The 6832-nt window shown below is 34.8% G+C and overlaps 1 long non-coding RNA gene across 1 annotated transcript; it reads right to left on the bottom strand.

Annotated features, from left to right (window-relative positions):
• Positions 1–1160: 1160 nt before the first annotated feature.
• Positions 1161–6327, bottom strand: LOC132624068 (uncharacterized). Its single transcript, XR_009576519.1, has 3 exons — positions 5769–6327; positions 2410–3306; positions 1161–1655 (listed from the first exon to the last, which is right to left on the bottom strand). It is a non-coding gene; the product is annotated as an uncharacterized LOC132624068 (long non-coding RNA).
• Between the last annotated feature and the right edge of the window lie 505 nt (positions 6328–6832).

The following is a 6832-nucleotide window of genomic DNA, read 5'->3' as shown; positions in this document are numbered from 1 at the left end:
AGGACGAACATGGGACGAACAAGCAACATAAATCGGACTGAACAGCCGTCTGCTTCATCCCTCAAGGGTAATTTGGTTATTCTTTAATTGTCGGTGCTTTAAAGAAAATTTGATTGCTTGTGTTTGCCAAAAGTTGTACTTCAACTTTTTGGTATGCGTGGGTCCCATTAGCTTTTTATATTTGAGATTTTCTGTGCATTTGTTGGAGTTATCCTTTAAAACTATGGGTCCCATTACAACAATACACAACTTATACTTTTAGCAATATTGTCTTGATTGATTGGCAAACTACTTTTTTATCGGACGTGCATATATGTTATTCTACTAAATGTTTATTCTCTTCTTATTTATACATATATGTACTTCAATTTTAATTCTTCGATACATTTATTTCATCCGTGCGCTTTTATTTGTTCACTTTTCACTTTTCACTTTTCACTTTCTTTAAGAATTAATAAATGAAGTACTCCTTCCGTCTCGTATTATTTGACCACGTTACTAAAAATTCTAATATATATAAATGTCCAAGAGGGGCGAACACAACAACAACAAATTGCACAAAAAGCTGTATGAGTTGAACGTACTCCCTCTGTCCCATATTACTTGGCCACAATACTAAAATATATGTCCAAATTATTTGTTCATTTACAAAACCAAGATAAAATTAATTAATTTTTCCCATCTTACCATTAGTATTAAATGTTCTTGAAAATAGTTAATTTTGATTAGAATGTATTTATTGGAGAAAGAAAAGATAGAGGTAAGATAGAAAAATACATATTTTATTTATGATTTTTTAATAGGCGTGCAAAAGGAAAAGTGGACAAGTAATATTCTCTTCTCATGTATACACGTATGTACTTCAATTATAATTTTCCGACACATTTATTTCCTCCCTGCACTTTTACTTTTTCAATTTTGACTTTTCATGTTCTTTAAGAACTTTTGACTTTTACAGCAACAACAAATTGTACAAAAAGCTGTGTGAGTGGTACACTAAATTTGGACTTATTTCAATTGTACTGTCACGACCCAACCCCGTGGGTCATGACTAGTGCCCGAGCTGGACACTCGTATACGTACCTGTTAAATATAGTCAAACTGAATCTAAGAACAATATGGAAATCTGCAAAAGAACTCCAAAGGTTCATAATGTCATCATATATATGTATCTCGATAACCTGTCTCCCGAGGAGTCACAGCTAATCAAAACATAATAGGATACGCAAGCCGGCAAGGCTGCCACTACATGTAATATCATACACAAGCCGACAAGGCTGCCACAACATATCAATACCATACGCAAGCTGACAAGGCTGCCATAACATATCAATACCATACGCAAGCCGACAAGGCTGCCATAACATATCAATGTCATACGCAAGCCAACAAGGCTGCCATAACAAGCGGGAATATCCATAGCAAACCGTATTGACACAGCTGACCATAACCCATGTACAACCCACATATGTCTACAGACCTCTAAGAGTATCATAGTGAAATATGACGGGACAGGGCCCCGCCGTACCCCTGGATATACATAAGCCCATACCAAAAGATCTGTATCACAATGACTTAGGCTCCGGACAATAGAGCTCTCCAAACAGCTGAGCAGAAGTCTTAGACTGGAGGGTTACCAAACCAAGTATCTGTACCTGCGGGCATGAAACGCAGCCCCCCCAAAGAAAGGGGGTCAGTACGAGATATGTACTGAGTATATAAAGCATGAAGTATAATAAAGATGATCATGGCTGAATAAAATTTATAGGTGCCTTATGAAATAAAAATCATGCATATCCATATCATATACCATACCCGGCCCATTATGGGACTCGGTGAATTCATCATATTCGGCCCTTCATGGAGCTCGGCGCTATCATCACATCATCATCATCATATCATCATATCATCATATATATATATATATATATATATAACGTATCCCGACCCTCTAGTGAGGGACTCGGTGAACAATGCAGTGAAACTGTGCACGAAAACATATCCTGGCCCGGGACTCAGTGAAAGATATATTGAGGCATGCACGAGCAGAGTAGTGAGCAACCATATGCAAACTAAATCATATCCGAGACTCGATAGAATAATCAAAATGAACCATCATTTAAAAATCAAGACAGTAGTCATATCAAGTACCCTTCGAATGTCACTATGGATTATACCAAAATATGGATTATACCAAAATGTGAATTTTACCAAAATATAAATTATACCAAAATAGGACGGCTGGAATCATACGCATGTATCAAGACATAATAATATAAATTCTGGGAATCAAGAACATTAGCCATCCTAGTGTCTCTAAGAATAAGAGCTTCTTTGGATTCATATACTCGTCGTTTGTTTGTTTCATAAAGATCATGCCAAAAAGAAAGAAGGGTTAGCTTTACATACCTTGAACTCTATCTAAATGTCCAACGTCTACTTCTCGAGCTCGTAGGTCTAAAATTAAGATAACATAGGCCACAGTTAGATTATCCACATCACTTACTAACCAATCCAAGTACGAATGAAACTTAACAAAATTCGGGCAGCATTTCCCCTGCAAACTTAATAATCCTCGAAATTCCAATTTAGCCAAACATCAATCAAAATACCAACAACAACAATACCAATAATTTCATATCAAACTAGAATTAAATTCATCCTTAAATTACTTCCAAAACAGCCCAATGAGATCATGATGTTTTCCAAACCAGTTGAAATAAATGCTGCTGGATTAGACATAGTAGTTTTCCTTCCTTGGATAGCCCAACTACGTCGAGGTAATGCTGACGTCTTTGATCTTGTGAAGTAAGGATGGTCGGCCAGTTCAAATGTCAACACGAATCAACTCTTTCGGGAATAAAAAAGAAGAAACATAAAATGCAAATGGCATTAGTCTCATATTAAAATGCAAGAGTCAAATATGTAGCAAATAATTCATCGAATACAGGCAAATAAGTTGTCAAGAAAAAATGTAAACAAGTATATCAAATAACAATACCGCATCCTAATATGCATGTGACCTCTTTGTGCCAGAGGTAGGCCTAACGTTTGTTTGAAGGGTAAAAATGTGCCATAATACCTCATCCCATTGCTTTTGGCTAATTAAACAAATTCTATTTCCCAAAATAAAGTACGAAAGCAATGTAATATTTATTACATATCAAATGAAGACGACATAAAGTGTTTCCTAATCTAAGTAAAGTAAATACAATTTCCTTTGTCTAAATTTCTAGCTCCATTTTGTGATGTACTTGGTTCTCGTCAATTGTTGATCACAGATGTACTCCAATGTAAAATCCATACCTGTCATAGAAACGTTAGTCATTCCCTCCCTCCTAAAGTTTAATTAGTTAGAGCGAATAGTCAATATTTAGGCACAATTATCCTTCAAACATGCACATAGAGTATGAATAGTGTCACTTGGGGTCGTGGACCCACTTGGACGTTTAGGTAAAGTCATCTAATGGGCTTAATACACCAAGGGTATTAAGCTTCCTAAGTTTGTATGATGCATGTACGTAAAGAGGGGTTTTGGTTGAGCTCTATCTTAGGCTGACTAAGAGTTGGTTTCCTATGACACAAGACTCTCTCAAGTGGACCACTTGGGAGTGGAAAGTCCGTGGCTGTCGACTGCACCGCCGATCGACTAAATCCACAAGATCGCGAAACCGTTTAAGTGTGTGAATTTTCCCAGGAGTGGAGGTAGTATGAACGGAATGACAATTTATCAAAGCAAGTAACACATAAACAATTTATATCAAACAAAACAATATATCACACAAGCAAATTATAGCATGTGAAACAGTTTATAGCAAGTAAAGTAATTAAGTTAGCACATAAAGCCTAATTAAAAAAAAACTAAGTCCGTTATGGTTAGAACCTAAGTAGTTCCCCAGCAGAGTCGCCAAGCTGTTATACCCCATTTTAATCGAAGTCAAAATGGTTTACAACATTTCAGTAATTTCGGGGTTAATTAAAGTTAGCGAGTCGTCACCTAATTATTATGGTGAATTAGGGCACCTAAAGTTGATTAAAGTAATCACCTAAAGTTAACTCTGTTTTAATGTCTACGAAACCAAAAGATTCTAGGTAAGAGTTCAATTAATCTAAATGGAAGGTATTAAGTATCCTTTAAGATCCATTAACAATGGTTAACCGACCAAACTTATATTTAATTAGGCTATGTGTTAAGTATAAAATAAATATGTGCAGATGCTAGATATCAAATTGATGTTTTTATTGTGAGAATCCATTTTAGTAAGACCTGACAGTACTGAAATGATTTCATAAACTCAAAAGCTTCTTCTATGTTAAATCAAATGCAGTCTCAAGTTGGTGCCCTGAAAACCATTTATATTTGAAGAAAGAAAGACAAATTTTGTTAGTAAAAATGAAGACTGATTTATAAAATACTTTCCTTTTGGCGTAAACATTTAACCAAACTTCAGCTTAAAGAAAGAGTTACAGAACACGTAGTTGACTAATTGCCTGCTCAATTTTTTTTAATCTAACTATCATGTTCTATGTAAAATAGGAAATAGTCTCTTGATATCTAAAGAAAAACCTTAAATGAAACTTGGCTGTAAATTGTAGTAACTTAGGTCTCGAGAGGTAGTCACAAACAGAGGTTGGTCACACAAAATATAAATAAATATTAGCCAAACATGAGATTTTAAACACACTAATGAGTAAGCAAAAACGATATAAAATGCTAAAAAATCATTTTCGACTTTCATAAAGGGTAGAGATATTCTGTGATTTTCCTCTCAAGCGAAGTAAGAGCGTAGACATTTTGATGTGTGGACTCCATAAGCGGCGTCGTTGAGTCTCAGAGTGAAACTCTTCGGCTCCGGTATGTCATGCAAAACGAAGAAAAGAAAGAAAAGGATTAAAAAAATAATCGGGTTAAAACAATTATGGAGGGTAAAGAAGACAGTTAAAGCTACACATATCGTGGACTTATGATAAAGAATAAGTATTTATACATATGATGCTAATCAAAACAACAAAGACATTAGCTAACCATTTACTAACTGAAAGATTTTTTTTTTTTTTTTTTTTTTTGTGAACTGATACTTTCTTAAGCTAAAACAGGGAGCAATAATTAAGAAATATCTTAAACGTTACTATCCAAAGTGGACTGATGTTATGAACACCCACTAGCATACGACAGTGGCTAGATCTTATAATATCACCAATTTTAGCATCTTTAGGAGTTCTACTCCTTTCAAGACACAATTATCTGAAACTAAAGATCATAATAGACTCAATGACACAATTATCTGAAACTAAAGATCATAATAGACTCAATGAATCACATAAACATTTCAGAGTATCTTCTTATCGTCATGGTTCTGTTAATGAAAAGCATAGAGTGATCACACGCAACCAGTTAATGGAGAAGTAGCATTTTAGCATAGAGACAGATTTCAATAATCTTTAGACATGCTAAGGTTCCATTTTTATGTCCAGAATTAAACCAACGATCTAATCTGTAGGTAAATGGTCAAAAGATATAGGTATAGCTAATTACCTAAATAACACTGGCACGTTTTAATAGGAGAAGTAGGGAAGAGCACCAAAACAGGCAGAATACTAAACTATTTCTCAAACATCTTTAAAGCACTCTATATGTTTCAATATAAGGAAGTTTGACAAAGTCATTGAGCCAATTGAAGACTGTGCAACACTAACTCGAATTCTGATTGGTATGGGTAATTCCTCTCATATGTTTTTGTACATTCCAAACAGGATGAAGTGTCGACCTGTTTTGAGTGCAGTGAAATAGGTCGTCGGACCTCGAATCCACTCTCTAGTTAAGAAACAGATTCGAAACTTGATTCGGAAAAAATTAGGATACCTCCATTGCGGTTAAAATTCTATCGAAAGAGAAAGAGATTTTTAGAAACAATGTTTTAGAGCTTTTTGAGAGATACTAACAATGATGAGAGTGAAGAACTATCAATATTATTTCTCAAGATATGAAGAGGCGACCCCCCTTCTATTGGACTCTAAAGAGAAGTATTTATAGAGTGAGGCTAGGTTTTTTAACAATGTCTTTGGGCGGGATTTTGAAATCCGAACGTTGAGGGATTTTGGATGGTCTTGACAACCTTCACGTGGCTGAGACGAGCAAAACAAAGTAGATGACAAAGCCATAGCATTAAAATAGCGGGGCAACTTCTGTCCATGGATGGTGGAGCTTAGTTATTTTGCTCAAAATGGAAGGGAGGAAGATGAATGACTATGCGGCTGCTCTTGAAAAAATGAAAGACCCTCACACGACTTTAGGTTTCTGAAGGTTGGGCTAGATATTGGGCTCAAGGTTTGAGCTTAATTTGAAGGGTTTTGACGGATAGGGATGCAATTTATGAAACTTTTCCTCCTTTAATTAATTTATTTGGACATCTTCATCTTAATAGTTTGGACTAGAATTAACCACTTTCAAATATATAATACAACTTCTTATTAAAATAAATAACCGTGCAATAATAATATTTGAAAATATTAATATAGTGCTTTGTTAAGTAAATTTGTTGATAAAACTAAAAATAAAAATAAGAAATAACTCGTCCAAATTATTAACGATCAAGAAGCGTAGATAAATTAATTGAAGGAAAAGTGGGACAAAATTGTGTGTCAACACTCGCGTCATATGTTCCTCTCCATATTTTTTTTCTTTTTATTTTAAACCTTCAAAATTTTGTTTCTTTGGTGAAATCACATGTGCTTAAAAAAACAAAAAGTAAATATTTTTTTTAATGTGTTGAAGATTAAGAGCCTGTTTGGAAAGCCACCTGGTAATTGGAATTGGTGTAATTACAACTCT

The sequence above is a fragment of the Lycium barbarum genome, chromosome 12 (genome assembly GCF_019175385.1).
Source record: "Lycium barbarum isolate Lr01 chromosome 12, ASM1917538v2, whole genome shotgun sequence".
NCBI lineage: Eukaryota > Viridiplantae > Streptophyta > Magnoliopsida > Solanales > Solanaceae > Lycium > Lycium barbarum.
Note: the sequence above shows the minus strand (reverse complement) of the source record. Positions and strands in the feature narration are given on the sequence as shown.